This window comes from Canis lupus, chromosome 29 (assembly GCF_011100685.1).
Source record: "Canis lupus familiaris isolate Mischka breed German Shepherd chromosome 29, alternate assembly UU_Cfam_GSD_1.0, whole genome shotgun sequence".
NCBI classification, from domain to species: Eukaryota; Metazoa; Chordata; class Mammalia; order Carnivora; family Canidae; genus Canis; species Canis lupus.
This window is the reverse complement of record NC_049250.1, coordinates 16,703,994-16,724,957: the sequence shown is the minus strand read 5'-3', so window position 1 is coordinate 16,724,957 and position 20,964 is coordinate 16,703,994. Positions and strand designations below refer to the sequence as shown.

Below are 20,964 nucleotides of genomic sequence, written 5' to 3'. Positions count from 1 at the left end.
AATGATTAAATGAGATTATATATACAGCATCCTTATCACTTGGTAAGCACTCAGTTTTTGAAAGCTGCTAATATTATTAACTACTAATACTACTGTATAAATGAGATATGAGTGTTTCATCTACTAATAATATTCTTCATGCTGGTAGTGGAATTTTCAGATAAGAAGAATTTACAGAAGACATAAAGTAGAATAGAGGAAAGGAAGAATCGATGGGCAATAAAACCCAAGAATATTTATAAAGGTGTGGGAAAAATATAATCTTTTAAAACTTTCTATTCATTTTGTAGAGAGTTGTTACAAATATATAATTAACATCACCAGTCTATTAGATAAGTGAGCAAAGGAGATGGAAAAGAGATTTAACAAATGTGTTACCTAATAATCTACTTGTTGATTAAGAAATGCAAAGTAAAACAACTTTCAGGTCTTATTACATGCCTTTTAAGGTATCAAATGTAAACGGAAGATAAAAAGAATGGGTTTTGGAGAAGACATAGGAAGAAGGTATTGACCTTCTTCTGACTGACTACTGACTTCTCCTTCTACCAGCTATGAATGCAGATGTTAACTTCTCTCTATGCCTCGGTTTCCTTATCTGTCCATGTGAGACAGCAATAGCATATTACAGATTCATTGTGGGTATTAAATGAAAAAAGACATGGAAAGCCTAGAGTATAACACTTGCTTTCACCAACTGGTCTGATTATCCTTGTTGTCATTATCTTCATCATTGCTACTTGATTTTGCTGATGTTATTACGGGCAGATTGCAATAAGAACCATAAAGTTCCATACACCCTTTAAATTTGTTTTTCCCATTTGTGGGAAGAAATTTGTTTGTTTGTTTATTTATTTATTTATTTATTTTAATACCTTTTTTTTTTTTTTTTTTTTAATTTTTTTTTTTTTAAATTTTTATTTATTTATGATAGTCACAGAGAGAGAGAGAGAGAGAGAGAGGCAGAGACACAGGCAGAGGGAGAAGCAGGCTCCATGCACCGGGAGCCCGATGTGGGATTCGATCCCGGGTCTCCAGGATCGCGCCCTGGGCCAAAGGCAGGCACCAAACCGCTGCGCCACCCAGGGATCCCTATTTTAATACCTTTTTAAAAAAGATTTATTTATTTATTTATCATAGACAGAGAGAGAGAGAGGCAGAGACACAGGCGGAGGGAGAAGCAGGCTCCATGCAGGGAGCCCGACGTGGGACTCAATCCCGGGTCCCCAGGATCAGGTTCTGGGCTGAAGGCAGTGCCAAGTCGCTGAGCCACCCAGGCTGCCCCTGTGGGAAGATATTTAAAGGGAGAAAATTACCTGATGAGAGGTGTTATGCTACTTATGAGCATCAGAACTTGGGAACAACCTAATGCCCAGAAATGGGGGGAGTTAAGTAAACAAAGTATAGTAATGCAAGGTATTAAGTACAAAAGGAATACACAAAAATCATAATTTTACTATGTATCAGGAAGAACTAGTTCAAAACTATAATGGGAAAATGACACATTCATAATAATTACAACTATAAAACACCTAGAAATAAAATTAATAAAGAATGTTCAAAACCCATTAAAGATTATGTTTTACTGAAGGACATATACAGTTTTTGTAAATGGAGAGTCATATATGGATAAGAAGCCTCAATATTTTTTTAAAAGATTTTATTTATTTATTCATGAGAGACACACACAGAGAGGCAGAAACATAAGCAGAGAGAAAAGCAGTCTCCTCACAGGGAGCCCGATGTGGGACTCGATCCTAGGAGTCCAGGATCACTCCCTGAGTCAAAGGCAGATGCTCAACCACTGAGCCACCCAGGTGTCCCCTGCCTCAATATTTTTTTAAAGGCAATTCTCCCCATACTGCTCTGTAAATTAAGTAAATTTTTATCAAAATCTCAATGGAAGTTTTAAAATTTATTTTTATTTTATTTTTTTTTAAATTTTATTTATTTATTGGAGTCAGAGAGATACAGACAGTGATAGAGATAGCATGAGCAGGGGGGAAGAGGCAAAGGAAGAGGGAGAAGCAGACTCCCCACAGAGCAGGGAGCCCAATATGGGGCTCTGTCCCATGACCCAGGGATCATGACCTGAGCAAAAGTCACTTAACCATCTGAGCCACCCAGGCACCCTAGAATTTTTGTTTAATTTAAAAGTTGATTCTCTAGTTTATCTGGAAGAGTAAATGTTCAAAAATAGCCAAGAAGTTTTTGAAAAACAAATGTAACAAAATAAGACTTGGCTTACCAGATACTGAAAGAACTGTAAAACTATATAGTAAATAGAGTAGTATGGTACTGATCAGAAAAAGATGACTAGATCAATAGAATGGAAAAGAGTGCAGAAAATAACCCAGGTTCATACTTAAAAGATTCCACACCTGCTCAAGGTGACATTTTCTTTTTTTAAAAAAACTTTATGTATTTTAAAAGATTTAATTATTTATTTGAGAGAGAGTGTGTGTGCACATGAGCAGGCAGGGGAAGGGGCAGAGGGAGAGAGAGAGAAACTCAAGCAGACTCCCTGCTGAACATGGACCCCTGAGGCAAGGCTCCATCTTGAGATCTCAAGACCTTGAGATCATAACCTGAGCCCCTTTAATATTTTATTTTATTTTTTAAGATTTAATTTATTTATTTGAGAGACAGAGCACAAAGTGGGGGAGGGACAGAGGGACAATCCAACTTCCCACTGAACCCACCACAGGGCTTGATCCCAGGACCCTGAGACCTGAGCCAAAGTCAGATGCTTAACTGCCTAAGCCACCCAGGTTCCCCAATATTTTATTTTAAAGTAATCTCTATATGCAACATGGGGCTTGAACTTAGAACCTGGAGACCAAGAAGAGTATGCTTTACTGACTTGAGCAAGCCAGGCACCACTCAGCATTTCAAATCAGTCGAACTTAGAATCTGGAGACCAAGAAGAGTATGCTTTACTGACTTGAGCCAGCCAGGCACCACTCAGCATTTCAAATCAGTCTAAGCAAGAATAGATAATTCAGTATAAACAGCATAAGGATAATTGGCTTAATTACCCCTAAATTATGGGTGATTTAAAAATCTAAATGTAAAAAAAAAAAACAATAAAACTCTTTGTAAAAAATATATATAGAAAAATATCTTTACAAACTTTAGGGTAGGAAAGAACTGCCTTAGCCTGACACAAAACCTGGAAGCCACGATGGATTAAGCAGATTACGTGAAGAGCAAACACTTTTGTAAAGAGCTGTGCCTTTCCTTATGTCCATCTTTTTCTCCTTGGAATCCCCAGGAGACTAATAGCATGGGGTGAGAGATGGGAGTGGAGAGGCAAGTAGAGGGAGTCCAGAAGGGGCACCCAGGAGTCTTTTGCTATGCTTTGCTTTGATACTGAGCATTATTCCCTGCTCAGATAAGCACAGTAGATTTCCTACTTGGAGTTTGATAGGTTTTGAATGTATTCCTAGTTCCTAGTATTTCTAATTTAAAATGAATTTAAGTGAAATAAAAACTCCCTTGGGGCCCCTGGATGGCTCAGTCAGTTAAGTGGCCAGACTCCTGATTTCCGCTCCAGTCACCATCTCAGAGTCCTGGGATCAAGCCTCCTGGGGAACTCTGCATTCACCAAGGGGTCTACTTGAGGATTTTCTTTCTTCCTCTCCCTCTGTCCCTTCCCTTGCACTCTCTCTTTCTCTCTCTCAAATAAATAAATCTTAAAAAAAAAAGAAATAAAAATTCACTTGTATCTTCACCAAACACCAACATAACTTTCATATAGCAAAAAAGACTGTACAGTTAAAAGATAAGTGACACACAGAGAACACTTGCAAACTGGGCTATAAAGGATTTGTTATTCATTATATATAAATGTTCTTTTAAAATAAGAAAAAGAAAATAAAAAATAAGACAGACCAAAGAGGTGAATAGGCAGTTCAGTGAGAAGGCATACAAGTTGCCAATTAACAAATAAGCATGTGTTCAACCTCACTATCAGAGAAATGCAAATTAAAGCAAGGTGGCTTTTTTATTTACCAGCAGCAGTATACCAAGTGGGGGTGGGTGGTGTGAGCAATCAGCAGGAAGGAGGATAGGCAATAAGGAGGTGCACTGGCCGTAGAGAATTTTCAAAATAATAATAAAACATATCATCATGCTAATTCTAAAATATGTCATTGGTAAAATATTCTTCTCTACAGGGGCAGGCTGCTCCCACTGGGCCCTATTAGAATAGCAAAAATGTAAACGATTGATAGCATCCTATGATAATATATGCCCATGCCCATATAACGGTTGGTAGAAGCATACAGGTTTGTTTTTTAAAGATTTTATTTATTTATTCATGAGAGACACAGAGAGGCAGAGACACAGGCAGAGGGAGGAGCAGGCTCTCTGCAAGGAGCCTAATGCGGAACTCGATCTCGGACCCTGGGATCATGCCCTGAGCCAAAGGCAGACGCTCAACTGTCGAGCCACCCAGGCATCCCCATACAGCTTTTTTGGATAGCAGATTGGAAGGGCTTAATCAATATTTTAAATGTGTTTCCTTTGACCCAGTAATTCCACTTTTTGCAATCTATAATACTTAAGTATCCCTAATGTGTCTAAAGATATATGTGTAAAAAAAGATATATGTATGTACAATACACTTTGTAAAGGGGACAATTTGAGACACAACCTAAAAATTAACCACTAGGGGAATGGTAAATAGTTTATGGTACATAACAGGATTCTCTGGAATGGTTGGGAGATTGGACTAGATAACTCCTCAGATCTCTATTTACAATCTTCCAATTTTATGACCTTTGATATTAGGCTTTTGAGGGCAGTTCCCAAAAAGGAGCTTCAAAAATAATTAAAGCAATGACATCATTACTGGAATAACCACACACTTCCTTAAGATTATCATTTAAAAGAGGAAACTAATATTTTAAAATATCTTGGGGCACCTGGGTGGCTCAGTTAAGTGTCCAACTCTTGATTTCTGCTCAGGTCATGATTTTGAAGTCATGGAATCAAGCCCCATGTTGGGGCTCCACACTGGGCATAGAGTCTGCTTAGGATTCTCTCTCTGCCCCTCCCTAGCCCTCTCTCCCTCTCTAAAAAAAAAAAAAAAAGTCTTACTATGAAATAATTTTATATTTAGAGGAGTTGTAAAGATAGTACAGAGTGCCTAAATGCCCTTTATCCAGTTTTCCCTAACACAGACATTTTATATAACCATGGTATTGTCAATAATAATCATGTACTATAACCTGTTGAAACAACAAAGCCAAAAGAACTAGGGATCTAATTCTATTTACTGCAAGCAATAAGACTCTGCTCCATTGGCAACAGAGGCTAATTATAGCAAAGAAATCAAAGTCGTCCTTCTGAGATACACCAACATTGAGGTGAAGGAAACATGCATTGTTTGGTCACCGTTTTTTCTGTGCTTCCTTGAAGTGGAACCAAACTTGGCTTTTATTGATGCTACCTCCAGTTCAACTATTTTTAATTTTCTAATTTCTGAAGTGAAAAGGACTGAGGTTAGCAAACTGAAGCATTATCTTAATTACTTTTGAAAACATTTGAGAAACTGCTATTTTCAGATTCTGTTAATTTAATAACAGTAGACAAATCACAGTGAGTAAGCAGGCCAAGAACCTGAGAAGACTGAATGATAAAATTAAAACATTAAGCACAAGCATTCTTATTTAACAGCTTGCATATGCATGCCAAGTATGATGAGTGTTTATGGTTCATCAACTGTATTGTATGCCAGACACTTCAAAGAACATTCCAGAGAGATGGTCTGACTTACTGGAAGTTTAAAGGCTCAAACCCCATATTTTATTGTTTTTTTTTAAAAAAACAGTTTTTATTATGAAATATTTAGACCTTTTACAGGATTAACTAATTCAGTTTCTACAACAAGTCAATAACATAAATTTTAAAAGGGGAAAAAATGAAGAAAAAAGAAAAAGCAGTGCTGTAGATTAAGAGACTTAAGAGGTCTAATCTAACAACCAAATGCATTTGTAGATCTTATTTAGATTCTGATTTGAACAAACCACCTATTCATTTTTGAGACACTAAAGAAATTTGGTTATAAAATCGGCATTAGAAGTTAGCAATAAATTGTTCATTTTGTGAATATGGCTTTGTGGTGGTATGTAAGGAAATGTTCATATTTTGGAGGTGGATCCTTAATACAAAGGGACAAAATTATATCTTTGGGATTTGCTTCTAAATAGTTTGGCAAAGGAAGAAAAAAAGTGACAGATGAAGTAACTGTCAGCAAACTTGACAATCATTGAGTAAGTAATTCCCAAGGTAATGGGAATTAATCGTACTTTTTAAATGGAAGTTAAAAATTTCAAAATAAAAAGTTCTTACAAAATACCTACAAAATTTAAATTGCGGGGGGGGGGGGGGAGGTGGAGTTAAGGCTATAACTTTAGACCTTCCAGACCTATAAAGAGTCTATGATGATCATCATAAATTGTCCAAACAATCCTTTACAGATGAAGTTAAAGTCTGTTTCATCTGCTTTCATTGTGATTTTAGTAAACTCTGACAAGAGGGAAACATACTCTGAGCTCACCAAAAACCTCCATTTGCCAAAGTTGCTATGAATGGTATCCCTGCTTCCACTCTTGATCTTTCTAGCTAGTGTTATATATACTTTTTAAAGATATTGGGATCCCTGGGTGGCGCAGCGGTTTGGCGCCTGCCTTTGGCCCAGGGCGCGATCCTGGAGACCGGGATCGAATCCCACATCGGGCTCCCGGTGCATGGAGCCTGCTTCTCCCTCTGCCTGTGTCTCTGCCTCTTTCTCTGTGACTTTCATAAATAAATTTAAAAAAAAATTAAAAAAAATAAAGATATTATTTATTTATTCATGAGAGATGCAGAGAGAGAGAAGCAGAGACACAGGCAGAGGAAGAAGCAGGCTCCCTCGGGGGAGCCTGATGTGGGGCTTGATCCCAGGACCCCAGGGATCACGACCTGAGTCAAAGGCAGATGCTCACCCACTGAGCTATCCAGGTGCCCCTAGCTAGAGTTATATCTAAAACCATAAATCTGCACCTCATTCTTTTTTTTTTTTTTTCAGATTATATTTATTTATTCATGAGAGACACAGAGAGAGAGAGAGAGAGAGGCAGAGGGAGAAGCAGGCTCCATGCAGGGAGCCTGACATGGGACTCGATCCTGTGTCTCCAGGATCTCGCCCTGGGATAAAGGTGGTGCTAAACCTCTGGGCCACCAAGGCTGCCCCTCTGTACCTCATTCTGTGCTTAAAACCCTTCAATGGATTCCAGTTCCAGGGATAAAATCAAAAGCTCTAACATGGCTTATACAGCCTTATGTGAACTAGCCCGTGGTTCTCCTGCCACCTCTCAGCTACTCGACTCTGATCCTGCCCGCTGGCTTTGTTCAGCCCTTGAGCTGCCAAGTTCTGTTCTGCCCTCGACCTTCCCAGAGCTGGGCACTCCTCTTGGAACATCCTTCCACAAAACATCTTCACAGGACACACCCCACCCACTATATTCTTCCTTACAGAAACAGTTTTCTCTTTTAGCAATTTTCACAATTTATTTGTGTAAAATATTGACATTTGGGAAACGGTGAGAGGTGTGTGGGAACTCTTTGTAATATTTTTTCAATTTTTCTAAAAGTCTGAAATTATAATTTCAAAGAAGTTGTAGCAATTATGGCAGTCTCAAATGGATATGGGTAAATGAGTATCACATTATCTTTTTTACCTTTTAAGTATTTAATAATTAAGAGAGAAAAAGAAAATAATTTAAATCAAGCATAGCAAATTGTCTGTTAAGAGGAGCCCCTGGTGTCAGAAGAGATGAGGCTGTGGTTCACCCACAGAAGACTGCCTTTGAGTAAACTGAAACAAGGAGCTCTCAGGGGGCTCTCCCAGCAGCGGGGGAGGAGCCCCGACCCAGTGCAGGGAAAGACCTGCCCAACTCTTCAGCCCTGACTGCACGTCTTATTTATTTCCATTTGGCAGTTTTCCTCTATGACAGGATAAATACATTAATAAACATTAAGACATATCTAAAGTTGTTTACCCATTCTTCCATTTCTGTGCATGTATGCCAATGTTAAGTCACTATTTATAGGACGCTCACTGTAAACAAAGCACTGAATGGGATATAGTAGAAAAGTATAAAAATAAATGCAAGATGTGGCCACATGCTCACTCCAAACCCTGACAGAGAAAGGAAAGGCACAAGCACCTATGTGTGTCAGAGGTTATCCTTTCATTTTTGCTGCCTCATTTCATTTCCATACCAATCCTGTGAAACTGATTTTCATTATTCCTATTTTATAGATGAGGAAGCCCAGAGAAGTTATTAACCAGTCCAAAATGACACAAGCTGAGTCCAAGTGACAAAGCTGAGGCCTGTCCAAATCCAAAGTCCATGCTCTTTCCACATCACCATGTTTATAAAAGTCACAGAAACATAAATACTGTAAAATTTCACTTACTCAACACTCTTAGGGATGAGTCATGCTAGGCAGATGAGTATGTAAAAGGCCATTCTCTAGGCAACATTGTTCAAAACCTAAGGTTAGAGCAGGGAACACTACAGAAGCCTTTGGGGGAGAGAGAATTTTCTTCCCTACATTTGAAGCCCAGGACACCTGGTGTCTGGCATGTTCTCCCTGAAAGCTCCAGGACAAGAAGCCCAAAGATTTCTTTTTCCTTTTTGTTCCCTCAAAGTACAAATGAGAGACTGGTAGTTCAGAAATAACTTTAGTATACACAGAGAGAGAACAAAACAAGAAATATTTACAGAAAATACAACCAGTATAAAAACAGTTGGATTTCCAAAGCAGTTTTCTGATGCCATATTGGGTTGGGCCCCCATTGTCCTGAATGTTAGAACACTGCCCCTTGGTCCTAATGCATGGTATGACTCTGTAGGCCTGTTTCTCATCTCATTCCTCAGCATTTTGCTATCTCCTGGGCAGATAACTTTCAGTATTTAACTTGTTCTTAGTCCTAGAAATGGGTCTAATAATTTATTCTATTCCTTCCATAGATAAATACCCTGAATTTTAGATTTATCATCTTTATAAAAAGGGAACAAAAATATCTAATTCAGAGATCAAATGGAGAGATCCTGTAGGCATAGGGCACATAGTAAATACTCAGAAATTATTTTTCTTCTCTTCCCCATCTCTGCACATGTGCATCATCATCATCATACTGACCATAACTATAGCTAATGGTTGAGCATGTACTATGTCCCAGGCACTGCTGTAAGCACTTTACATGCATCCATTAGTTTAATCCTCACCACAATCTTATGAGGTAGGTACAATGACCACCTTCACTTAATGAAGACACTAAGAAGACAAATAAGCTGTTCAAATTCAAAAGCTGAGACTCCATCTAACCAGTTGAGCTCCAGAACTAGTGCTTCTAACCACCACACTACACATGCAGGGGACTCTCCTGTGTTAAACATTGGCCATCTAGACCTTCGAAGGTTGCTCCTCTCACTTTGCCTAAAGTTAACACCAGAGCAAGAAGAGATAGAATCAAGGAAACATAAAAAAGAGCCTTCAAGTGTATCTAATCATATATATAATTTATGATTAAAGGTGCAGCTACTTTATAATCTTCAGTACTGTTTCAATTCTTAAAGCAGGCATTTAAAACTTCCAAAATCGACTTAAAAAATGTGTAAAGGTAGATTCATTTCAGGTGAAACATTACCAAATATAAGTAACTTTGGAAAGGAAGGGATTTCATGGAGGAGGAAGTTTTTTGCTTATTGTTTATTTTAATGTCAGTTAAATTACATTAAAATAATAGCTTATTGTGGGGGGCACCTGGCTGGCTCAGTCGGTAGAGTGGGCAGCTCTTGATCTTGGGGTTGTGAGTTCCAGCCCCACATTGTGTAGAGATTACTTTAAAAAATGGTACTGTTTTTATTTGGGGTGCCTGGCTGGCTCATTTGTAAGGCATGTGACTCTTGATCTCAGGATCATAAGTTCAAGCCCCACATTGGATGTGGTGCCTACTTAAAAAAAAAAAATTTGGTTGAAAAACAATAGCTTCAGTAAATAGTGAATATTTTCCCCTATCATTAGGACAGTGATTAAAATCAAGGGTTAAGAATAGACATGGGCTGAATTCCAGCAACACTACTTCACTAGCTGTTTGAACTTCTGTGTTTTCTCTTCTATGAATGGGAATGATGACATCTATCACCTAGGGATATTGTTAGGCTTAAGACAACACAATTAAGGTGACTGGTACAGTGCCAGATTCATCACAAGTACTCAATAAGCAATTTTACTTTTTATAACATCGCTGTAATGGCTAGAGTATCCCATCTCATGGCTGGGCCAGGATCCATTTAACTAGTCCTACATTGTTAAAATCTAGAACATTTTTCAATACTATCAATAATATAAACAGTTTTCCCCATACATTTCTAGTTATTTCTTTAGGGTTAAATCTTATAAGTGATTTGGTAAATCATTGTAAACCACACATTATCAAATTATCAACCAGTATATAGTTTTATCAAGTTAACCTTCTATATATTGAAGAGATTTGGTCAACTCTTGCCAACAATAGACATTTTAAAGAAATGATAATTTTATGGGTCCCCCCAAATCTCATGTTATTTAACTCATCAGATGTTTCAATTTCTTCTTTTGTTATATTATAAAGGTCTTAGACTCCATAAATAAAGTATGAGATTGGCAGAAAAATAGAAAAATAATTGGGATAAGTAAACATTTTAATGTAGCATATTACAGATAGGGCATTTCAAGCCATTTATGAGGGGAGGATAAGTTTTTCTAGTGCTTTTCAAAGTACACTTTATGGAGGTGGGAATGGGGGTAAGTGCTGCTGGCAAGTTGCAATAACTCTCATTCGTTCCCATTTCAACCATTTTGGTCTGTTTTACATATTGAACTTATTGGTAAGTTGATCTGAAGGGTTCTGGACCTGAAAACAAAACCAAAAACATATTTAATGCAAGGTTTGGGGACAACTGGTATTTTGCAATATGAAATAAATAGATAAATAAGTTGAATCTCTCCCTCACATCCTATGCAAAATACATGTCAGCTAGATGAAAACATTAAATAGAAAAAAACCTTCATAAACTACCAGAAAATAGGGGTAAACATTAACTCATTTTTAAGCACACTGATAAAAAAGTAGAGACCATGATGAGAAGCACTATTTCTCTGTATTGGTTCTTCCTAAAATATATGCCTCTGATGCAGATTCAAAATGTTTTTGTGGCTAAGGAGGTGTGGAAATGATACACATCAAAAATAGTGCCAAGGGTGGCTTAGGGTATTAACATCCCTATTATTTCTATCAGCACCCCCAGATTACCTCAAAATATACACTGTAAATAAAATAATGTACAAAATGAAAAATATAAAACATCCTGGTATGTTGTGCTGCAAGCCGACTCTTGCCACTAAGCTCTCCTCTCCACAGACATTCTGGAGGCATCACTGCTTGTCCTCTGGAGTCACAGTGTCATCAGCAGAGAAAGACTCTGAGAACTCCTCAGTAGAAAAAGAAAACTAACTTCATTTACTTACTGTTTCAAACTTACTTGACCATAGACCTCTCCTTTCAACATGATATCTATTAATATTTGTAGAATTCATGGAGCACATTTAGCAAACATATGTATTGCTATTTTATCAATGCCCAAATTGAGGCTCTCTCCAATACTGTGGTCTGCTGACACCTAGTGCTTATGCTTTAATTTAGTACAAACACACATAATTTCCAATACTTTCCTGTCCACCTTAATAAAACCTTGCAGACTGCATTTATATTCTTGTACATCGTAATTATACTGCACTTATATCTTGGAATATTATGAAAGGATTAATGTAAATGATCCAAAGGGCTAAGAAAGTATGCTGCCTTATACTTCTGTTCTTCTCTCACCTATTAAAATGTCTTAGGAGACTATACATATAAAAGAAATGTGTCAAGTAATGCTTATTCTGACTCTTTATGTCACACCCAGGAAAGGAACTGAATTAGACTGTGTTTAGGGGACAGACCTAGAAAGTTCAGATGGAGAGATCAGGCCATTCTACAAAAACTCAAGATTGTAACTGGAATGAAGATCAAGTGTTTCTTTCAGTAAACTCTGGAACCTATTTTCTTTTACCCCAAAACTACCCTTTAGGTTTTTTTTTAATTTTTTTATTTATTTATGATAGTCACACAGAGAGAGAGAGAGAGGCAGAGACATAGGCAGAGGGAGAAGCAGGCTCCATGCACCGGGAGCCTGACGTGGGATTCGATCCCGGGTCTCCAGGATCGCGCCCTGGGCCAAAGGCAGGCGCCAAACCGCTGCGCCACCCAGGGATCCCCCCTTTAGGTTTTAAATAAAAGGAAAGAAAAATATGAAAGAAGGAAAAGAAATAGAACTGCAGTGATCAGCATTCTTTTGCTCCAAGGACAGTGGTTTATTTTGGCCCAGACATTTAATGTTAATTTGAGTTGTGAACTGTTAAGCTTATGAGCATTCAGATGCACTTCTGATCTATAGTAAATGTGTCTCTGTATGTTTATTTTAATAATGTCAATGGAATGATACCTGTTTGCACAAATACACGTTGTTAACTTCTAGGTTTTCTGCTGCTAGTTTGAGATCAGATCAATATTTCAATAAAAATTCTAGTGCTGGGGCAGCCCAGGTGGCTCAGCGGTTTAGTGCCGCCTTCGGCCAGGGTGTGATCCTGAAGACCCAGGATCGAGTCCACGTGGGGCTCCCTGCATGGAGCCTCCTTCTCCCTCTGCCTGTGTCTCTGCCTCTCTCGCTCTGTGTGTCTCTCATGAATAAATAAATAAAATCTTAAAAAAATATTTCTAGTGCTACAAAATCCTAGAATACCAATTTTAATTGAGTATCACCTGGTAACTGTAGTCACTTAGTATAAGATAGGGTTAGTATTTTTGAGTATCTGATTTTTCTTTTCTAAGTAAGTTCTGCACCCACCATGGGACTTGAACCCAGAACCCTAAGATCAAGAGTCATATGCTCTACTCAATGAGCCAGCCAGGCGCCTCACCGTTTTTTAAGTATGACATCTTAATCAAATAATATCTAATCTGATTATTGCTGGAAACCACAAAATAATTCTTACAGATTTACTGGTTTGCTTACAGCTACTAAGTTTTCTGAATGAGTGTGTGTGTATGTTTGTGTGTGCACATGTACATGTGCATGCTTTGTGCAATTTCTGTTTCTAACTGGAATGTGGTATTGGCAGTTAAAGTGCTGGTTCTCTGGAGTTTGGCATGTCCAGGCTGTTGTGTGACATGTGATGACCTAACTCCATCAAAATAACTGTGCAATCTTTATACATTTTGTCACAAAGTCCTTTAGTTTTCATCTGATACAAACAAAATCCTAAACTCTACATGAACTCAGACATTCAAAACTTCATGTTCTCATTAGGGAAATAATAAATACTGTTTTATTTTAGTATCAAAATGACACCACAAGATTAAAAAAATTTTTTAGAGAATTTGTGGATTTTCTATGAAGGTGTATGGTTGGATGTCAGGCTGAGAAACACTGCCATGGATGATAGCCATTCATTCGTTCAACAATATTTATTGAGGCTACTGTGTGCCTGGCACAGGGAATCTAACAATCAACAAACTGCCTGCCCTTATGAACAGCCTTACAGTCTAACAGGGAAGGACAATAGACAAGTAACTATATAATTTCAGATAGTGATTGGTGCTGTAAAGAAAGTGAGCAGGATAGGGACATGGAGGGTGAAAAGGACAGAGGTGCTGTTTTAGAGAAGTTGTCAGGAATGGCATCTTGCTGGAGGTAACATCTGAGCAGATACATAAATGATTACCTGGGAAAAGTTTTCCGGTCAGAAGACGGGTAAGTGCAAAGGCCTTGAGATGGGAATGTACTCAGAGTGTTTGAGGACCAACAAGAAAAGTCAGTGCGGCAGAAGCACGAGCCAAGGAAATAATGTCTGAAGTAGTCAGGGGCCAGGTCACATAGGGTCCTGTAATGTAGTAAAGACTTTGCTGGTTCTTAGGGAAAAAAATGGGATGGTAGAAGGAATGCTTTAGGTAGACTAGAGGTGGAACTCCTGTCTCTGGAATTCAACTCTTTTTTAATCTTTTACCTTTCTTTTTTAAGCATTTATTTATTTATTTGAGAGAGAGGGAGAGAGAGAGAGAGAGAGACTATGAGCCAGAGGGGTAGAGGGAGAGGAAGAGAGTATCTTAAGCAGACTCTGTGCTGAGCACGGAGCCTGATGTGGGGCTCAATCGCAGACCCTGAGACCATGACCTGAGCTGAAACCAAGAGTTGGGCGCTTAACCAACTGTACTATCCAGGCACCCTCTTTTTTCCTTTCCTTTTTAAAATCAACTTTATTGAGGCATAATTTACACACACAAATGCACCCTTTTAAAAGTTGGATGAGTTTTGGGAAATGTATGTATCCATGTCCTCATCACCATAATCAAGATAAAGAATATTTCCATCATTCTAAGAAATTCCCTTGTTCCCTTTTCCAGCCAGTCTCCATCCCTTAACCCCCACCAGAGCCAGGAACTCACTGAAATTTGGGGAATCATTATTTTTAATGTAGACTTAGCAGCAGTAAGGACTTAGATCTGTGCGGTAAAGAGAGAGCCATAGGCAGATGTGGCTACTTAAATTTAAAATTAAATAAAGTTAAAAAACCAGTTCCTAAAAAAAAAAAAAAAAAAAAATTAAAAACCAGTTCCTCAGTTGCACTATCCACATTTCAAGTACCTAATAGCCACATGTAGCCAATGGCTGCCATATTGGACAGGACAGGCATACGACTTTTCCATCACTGCAGATAGTTCTGTTGGGCAACACAGAGATGTTACCCAGGTAGAATTTGACCTTTGCCATATGAAAGGTAGGCTAAGTTAAAAAAAAAAAAAAAAAAAAAAAAGGTAGGCTAAGCAGCCTGAAGACTCAGTAAACCATACAAGTCACATTACCTAGTTGTATGTTACTATCTGTATTTATTACTTAATCACCAAGTAATTTAAAAGGCCAGTGGGAGGAGTGTTCACTTGGATGGCATGATAATGGCAACAATAATTATGGAGCTATTTACTACATAGAAATTCTTTCTCCATTACTAAGTGTAAAGGATATCCTACTTTTATTAAGGGAAATGGTGATTTCTCTTATAACTCATAAGGCACAATTTTGTTTTAAGTAAAATTAAACTCAAAATTATAGTCAATAAACTACATTTTTTTCTTTTTTGAAAGAGAGGATTCTGAAGCAAATATGCTGAAATATTAATATATGTTAAACCTGGTAGTGGGTACATGAGTATTTTTATATAATTTTTCTGTATACTTTTGAATGCTTGAAATGTTTTAAAAGAAAAAAGTAGGTTTTCATTTTAAATGTTGGACAAGAACATTTAATGTTATCAAGATTGTTCATGATGTGATTGAACAATTCAGGTTAAAAACAGTATGCACAATAGTATAGCATATGGTCAATATAAGATAAGAGTCAGTATAGCATAATGGTTAAACATACAGGCTCTGGACCCAGATTGCTTGGGTCTTAATTCTAATTATGCCACTTACTAGCAATGAATCATTTAAATAATCTCTCTGTACCTCAGTGCTCATCTGTAAAATAAGAATGATTATAATAGTATTTGGCTCAAAAAGATATTATAAAGATTAAGTAAATATACATAAAGACTCTGGTGAACAATAGATGCTCAATAAGTGTTAATTTAATAGCTACTCTGATGATGATACGATTTTGGATTCTTAAAACTTTTTTAGTAAAAAGCAAATTGAACAATACATAAAAAAACACAGTTAATAACTGTTAACTCTCATTAATAAGACTGATTTTAATTTCTTCATTTTTATTTATTTTCTAAGCATTCTATGTCAATTCCTTTTATACTTAAAACAACAAAAACATAAAACCAAAGTCTGGGCTTTAAGCCCATCCCCAGAAATGCCCTACAGTCTGGTAAACATGGATTTTTCAAGGGTGATCATTGGACCGGAAACACCAAAGAACTTGCTAGAAATGCAAATTCTCAGGCTCCAACCCAAATGCATTCATTCTGAGATGGAGCCCAGCAATCTATTTTAGCCTTATATTTGATTCTGTCAATCACTCAATTTTGAGAACTTCAATGCTAAGGCATAACCTGTAACTCTAGTTGACCCCTCTTACCTTTATATAATGAAAAATACTGCTAATCATTCATCTTCATTTTTTAAAAAAGATTTTATTATTTATTCATGAGAATACACAGAGGAGACAGAGAGAGAGAGGCAGAGGCACAGGCGGAGGGAGAAGCAGGCTCCATGCAGGGAGCCCGAAGTGGGGCTCGATCCCAGGTCTCCAGGATCACGTCGTGGGCTGCAGGAGGCGCTAAACCGCTGCACCACTGGGGCTGCCCTCTGCACTCTTCTTAAAAAAAGATCGTATTTGTTTACTTTAGACCTTTATTATTGCATGAGAGATAGCAGGGAGGGGCAGAGGGAGAGGAGGATAGAGAAGCTGAGCAGGGAGCCTCCGATGTGGGGGCTCTATCTCATTAACCCAGAGATGTGGACCTGAGCTGAAATCAAGAGTTGGACACTTAACCAACTAAGCCAGCCAGGCACCCCTCTCTGCAATTCTTATTCACAAAGTCCTCTTTCTACCCTTTGAAATACCTTCTTCATGAGCCTCTGAGAATAACTCCTTCTTGTCCCCAGTTACTGCCTGATACAGAAAATGAAAATGCTTTCTGGAGTCAGGCAGGTAGTATGTCTCAAGGGGACCTGGTATATGATATTAGAGAGTAAAATGCTGGCCACTGTGCAGAGATGTTCACATTAAAAAAAAAGTTGAACTGTTGCTGGCCAAACAAAAATGCATGTAAGCCAAGTTTGGCCACTGGCCACCAGTATGCACTCACTTCTTGGCTAACTCTCTCCAATCACTAAGCAGCTGTGATGTAGTGGAAAGAGTAAGGGAACGTGGAAGGAAACCTTGATTTGAAGCCCAGCTCTGCTACTTGCTAGCTCGCTGGTAATAATGATGATAATAATGTTAACCTTCCCAAGTTAAACTTTCTCATCTGTATAATAAAAACAATACTCCCTATCTCACAGGACTGTTTTAAAGATTAAGATAATATTCTTAAGAACACCCACCCTACAACAAGCTCTTAATAAATATTTCATAGCACCTGTGATACTTATATTCTTGTGTTGTTTTGATTGATGACATGCTTTATTCTACCTCTATTTATGAACAATTTGGTTGAACCTTTTTCTTCTGTTAGACTCTGAGTTCTTTTGGGTTAGAGATAGCCTTCTGCGTCCCTTTAAGTTCCTACAATACGTATTTCAGTAACTAAGTCCTTTGTCCACTCTGACCTTTAACAAAAGCTTGTGACACAAAGTCTGATTGGGGGATGAATCTGGAGGAACACAGTCAACTCTTAGTACAGATGTGTATTTCATATAATATGTGGCTGGGGAACTTGGGTGGTTCACTTGGTTAAGTGTCATGATCCAGGGGTTTTGGGATTGAGCCCAGCATCAGGTCTCCCTGCTCAGTGAGGAGTCTGCTTCTCCCTCTTCCCCTGCCTTCCCCTTGTTTGTGCTCTAATAAATAATCTTTTTTAAAAAAAAGTATGTGGCTGACTTATAACAATCACCAAAGTGAAAAAGTTATGATTCTCTTCTTTTACCAATGTAAAAGAGAATATACAACGATGGTTGTTCTCTTAAGTGGATGCATCTTGCTTTTGCATTTACTAGGTTTGCTAACAGCAATACAGGAATTTTAGAAGCGTCATATTAGAAATTTATGGGAGAAAAAAGGGTTTCAGTTTTAACTACATTTTGACAATTCAGAGAGAAGTGATGCTGCGATAATCATGGTAGAAGAGGTATATATCAGAGCAGCTACTATTAGGGGCTCAGTTCATTTTCCCATCTGGAATACTGAGACAAGAAAAAGAACTAATAGGGATCTCATAAAGTTCCTGTGAAAGTTACTAGATAAGTCATGGAATTTGGGGAGAAGAGGAGGGAAGCATGTTATAGATCTCACGTAAGCATTACATCTCGTGTAAGCAGGTTAGAAACTTTCCACACTCCCATAGCCTTATAAGAAACTACATGTCAGGGACACCTGGGTGGCTCAGCGGTTGGGCACCTGCCTTTGGCCAGGTCGTGATCCTGGGATCTGGGATCGAGTCCCATATCGGGCTCCCTGCGATGAGCCTGCTTCTCCCTCTGCCTGTGTCTCTGCCCTCTCTCTCTCTCTCTCTCTCTCTCTCATGAATAAATAAATAAATCTTAAAAAAAAAAAAAGCCACATGTCATATTTTGTCCTAACAAAGTTTTCTTACTTATGCCCTTACCCATGCCCTCTAAATACATGTAAAAATCTAATTCACATATTGAACTTGGCATGGTTAACATCATTGCTCCTTTGTGAACTTTCTTACTTTCTGAACTTTGCATCTACACACTTGTTAATAAGTGATTTGTAGGTTAAATGACCTAATTTAACTCTAGAATTGATTGAAAACTTAACTCCTCTCCTTCCTCCTATTAACTATGCTTTACACCAGAGTATTTTTTTTTCCTCTCCAAAGTATCATTTTTACAACTAGGGGAACTATAGTAACAGATGGGTTTAAATGTCAGATTTAGTTTGGGAAGGATGTTTCTAACTAATCAAGGTTCCACGTGGGGACAATGGATCAGTCAACTGGACTGTGCATGACAAGCTTTAGAGGCTACCCATTTCCTCAGTAGGGTAGGAAGTGGTTATTTTATCAAGTATAATTCAGAATGACACATTCAGATGCAATTTAAAAAATATATATCACTGTTCATATGTATTTTCACTAAGGAAAATTTGCCTTGGTGATGTCAAAACATAAAAGTGCATGCCAGTGTACATGCTGCTGTCATCTTTCAGGTGCTCTGAAGCTTTCATAATTAAATTCTTTGGATTTTGTATGAGGAAAATAAAATTTCACTGCAGGTGTAACTTCGCAGTAACAGTAGACAATTTCCACTTACTGGGCACAATTTCTCAACTTATAAACACTCAATTAAAAACCAGTTCTATCACGTATAGAACACGTTACCATGAAACCACGGTCAGAATATAAACAAACAACTTTTCCTGCATGCATTACGAAAACCTTTATTGAAAATTATCTCCTTCAAGATAAGTAACATTGGTCAGAATATAAACAAACAACTTTTCCTGCATGCATTACAAAAAACTTTATTGAAAATTATCTCCCTCAAGATAAGAACATTACCTATCTTGTATGAAGGTAACATCATTTTTGCATGAACCAGGAAGAATTGGGTGAGAAAATAACATTTGAAGAGTTTCTCTTTCAAACCTATCACTTCTGAAGAAAACTGTAGACAATAATCAGGGTGAAAGTCAGTTCTAATCCCTTTAGGAGTGTCTTACAGATGGTTCATTTCAAAGCATCAAATTCTATTTACTCAAAAAACCTAATAAGGTAAACAATTCCCTTGGCAGCTGCAGAAGACTCAAATGACCTCATGGACTGCTCTGATGTATCTATTTTGTGCCAAATGTTTCAGAAATTTTGAGACAGTTCACTTATCTAAGGTTTCAGAAAGCAAGAATTTCCAGAATAAGTGAAAGGGGCTGACTGTACAATAATAACTAAAACAATACTGGCTTTCTATGAACGTATCAATGTGTTTTGCATGAAGAGACAGTTTCCAAGTAAACAATAAAATAAAGCTCTGCTGCCTTAAGGATAAACATCTTTACCACTTCTTGAGTCACTATGAGACTCAGAGGCCTAACAAAAGGCCTGAGCTTAACAGCTCTTTTCTTTTGTAGAAACTAGTGTAAAAAGCACTTTCTGGTTCTGAAATACACTGATGATTTGACCTTGGACAAGACACTTAGCTCCTAGTCTGTTTCCATAACTGTAAATGCAATCAACAATATCTGGTAACATATTACCAGATGGGACTGGTGGGAGAATGAAATGACATACGCGAACTTATTATGTAAATTATAAAGCAATAGTAATGGGAAGTTATTATTTTATATAAAATTGGGCCTAACTTTTCCTGCCTATGTTCCTGTCTGTAAAATAGGTAAGGATTGATCTGAATCCTAACCGTCACTTACTGGCTGTGTGAACCTGAGGAAGTAATTTCCTTTCTGGACGTGTTTTCTAACAAGGTTATTATGAAGATCAAATGACGGCGTGTATGTAAAAGCTGAGACAGAAATATATTAATAACTTAATAACTGATAGCTGGAGAGGACCAGAAGGAGCAAACTGTATCTAGTGAAAAGGACCTGTATGTATATATGACTCTATACGTACCCAAGGTATTGTTATTTGTAAACTGTAAAGACGCACAAGGAACTAGGAAACAAATGGCGCCTCAGTGACCCTCAGCAGAGAGGGGGAAAAAAAGGCAGAAAAGGGGATTTAGGCATCTCAGTGGTTTGGGATGGAAGTAGGAATGAGAACAGAGAAGTGTGGCAGAAAAAAAGACCTTAAGAAACACTCAGAGAATCAATTCATTGTTTTCCCCGTTTCTTTTACGACCTCCAGTCTAGATTAGACCTTTCATTCAACTTCCCAGCCCGCCATATCGCTGGACATTTATTTACTGTACCTTCTTCACTGAGAGCCTTTCATTCCCCTCCCCTTCTAGGAGTCGTGAACTTCAGACCCTCCGCTTCCGACACCCATTCCCTTTAATTCTGTTTTTACCAAGCTTCCCTGTAGCCTTCTCTCCGCCTAAGGGGGAAGTGAGGCTAAACGCACCGCAGGGCATTCTAGGAAATGTGGTCTCTCGTTCTCTTTTGCTTGCGCCCCAGAATCGGGAAGACGACAAAGGAGATCCAGTTAAAACTACAACTCCCGGCAGGCAACGTGAGT

General features: G+C 38.0%; 1 long non-coding RNA gene across 1 annotated transcript; it reads right to left on the bottom strand.

The window, feature by feature from the left end:
• Positions 1-10,724: 10,724 nt before the first annotated feature.
• Positions 10,725-20,844, bottom strand: LOC119866708. Its single transcript, XR_005381046.1, has 2 exons — positions 20,699-20,844; positions 10,725-10,954 (listed from the first exon to the last, which is right to left on the bottom strand). It is a non-coding gene; the product is annotated as an uncharacterized LOC119866708 (long non-coding RNA).
• Between the last annotated feature and the right edge of the window lie 120 nt (positions 20,845-20,964).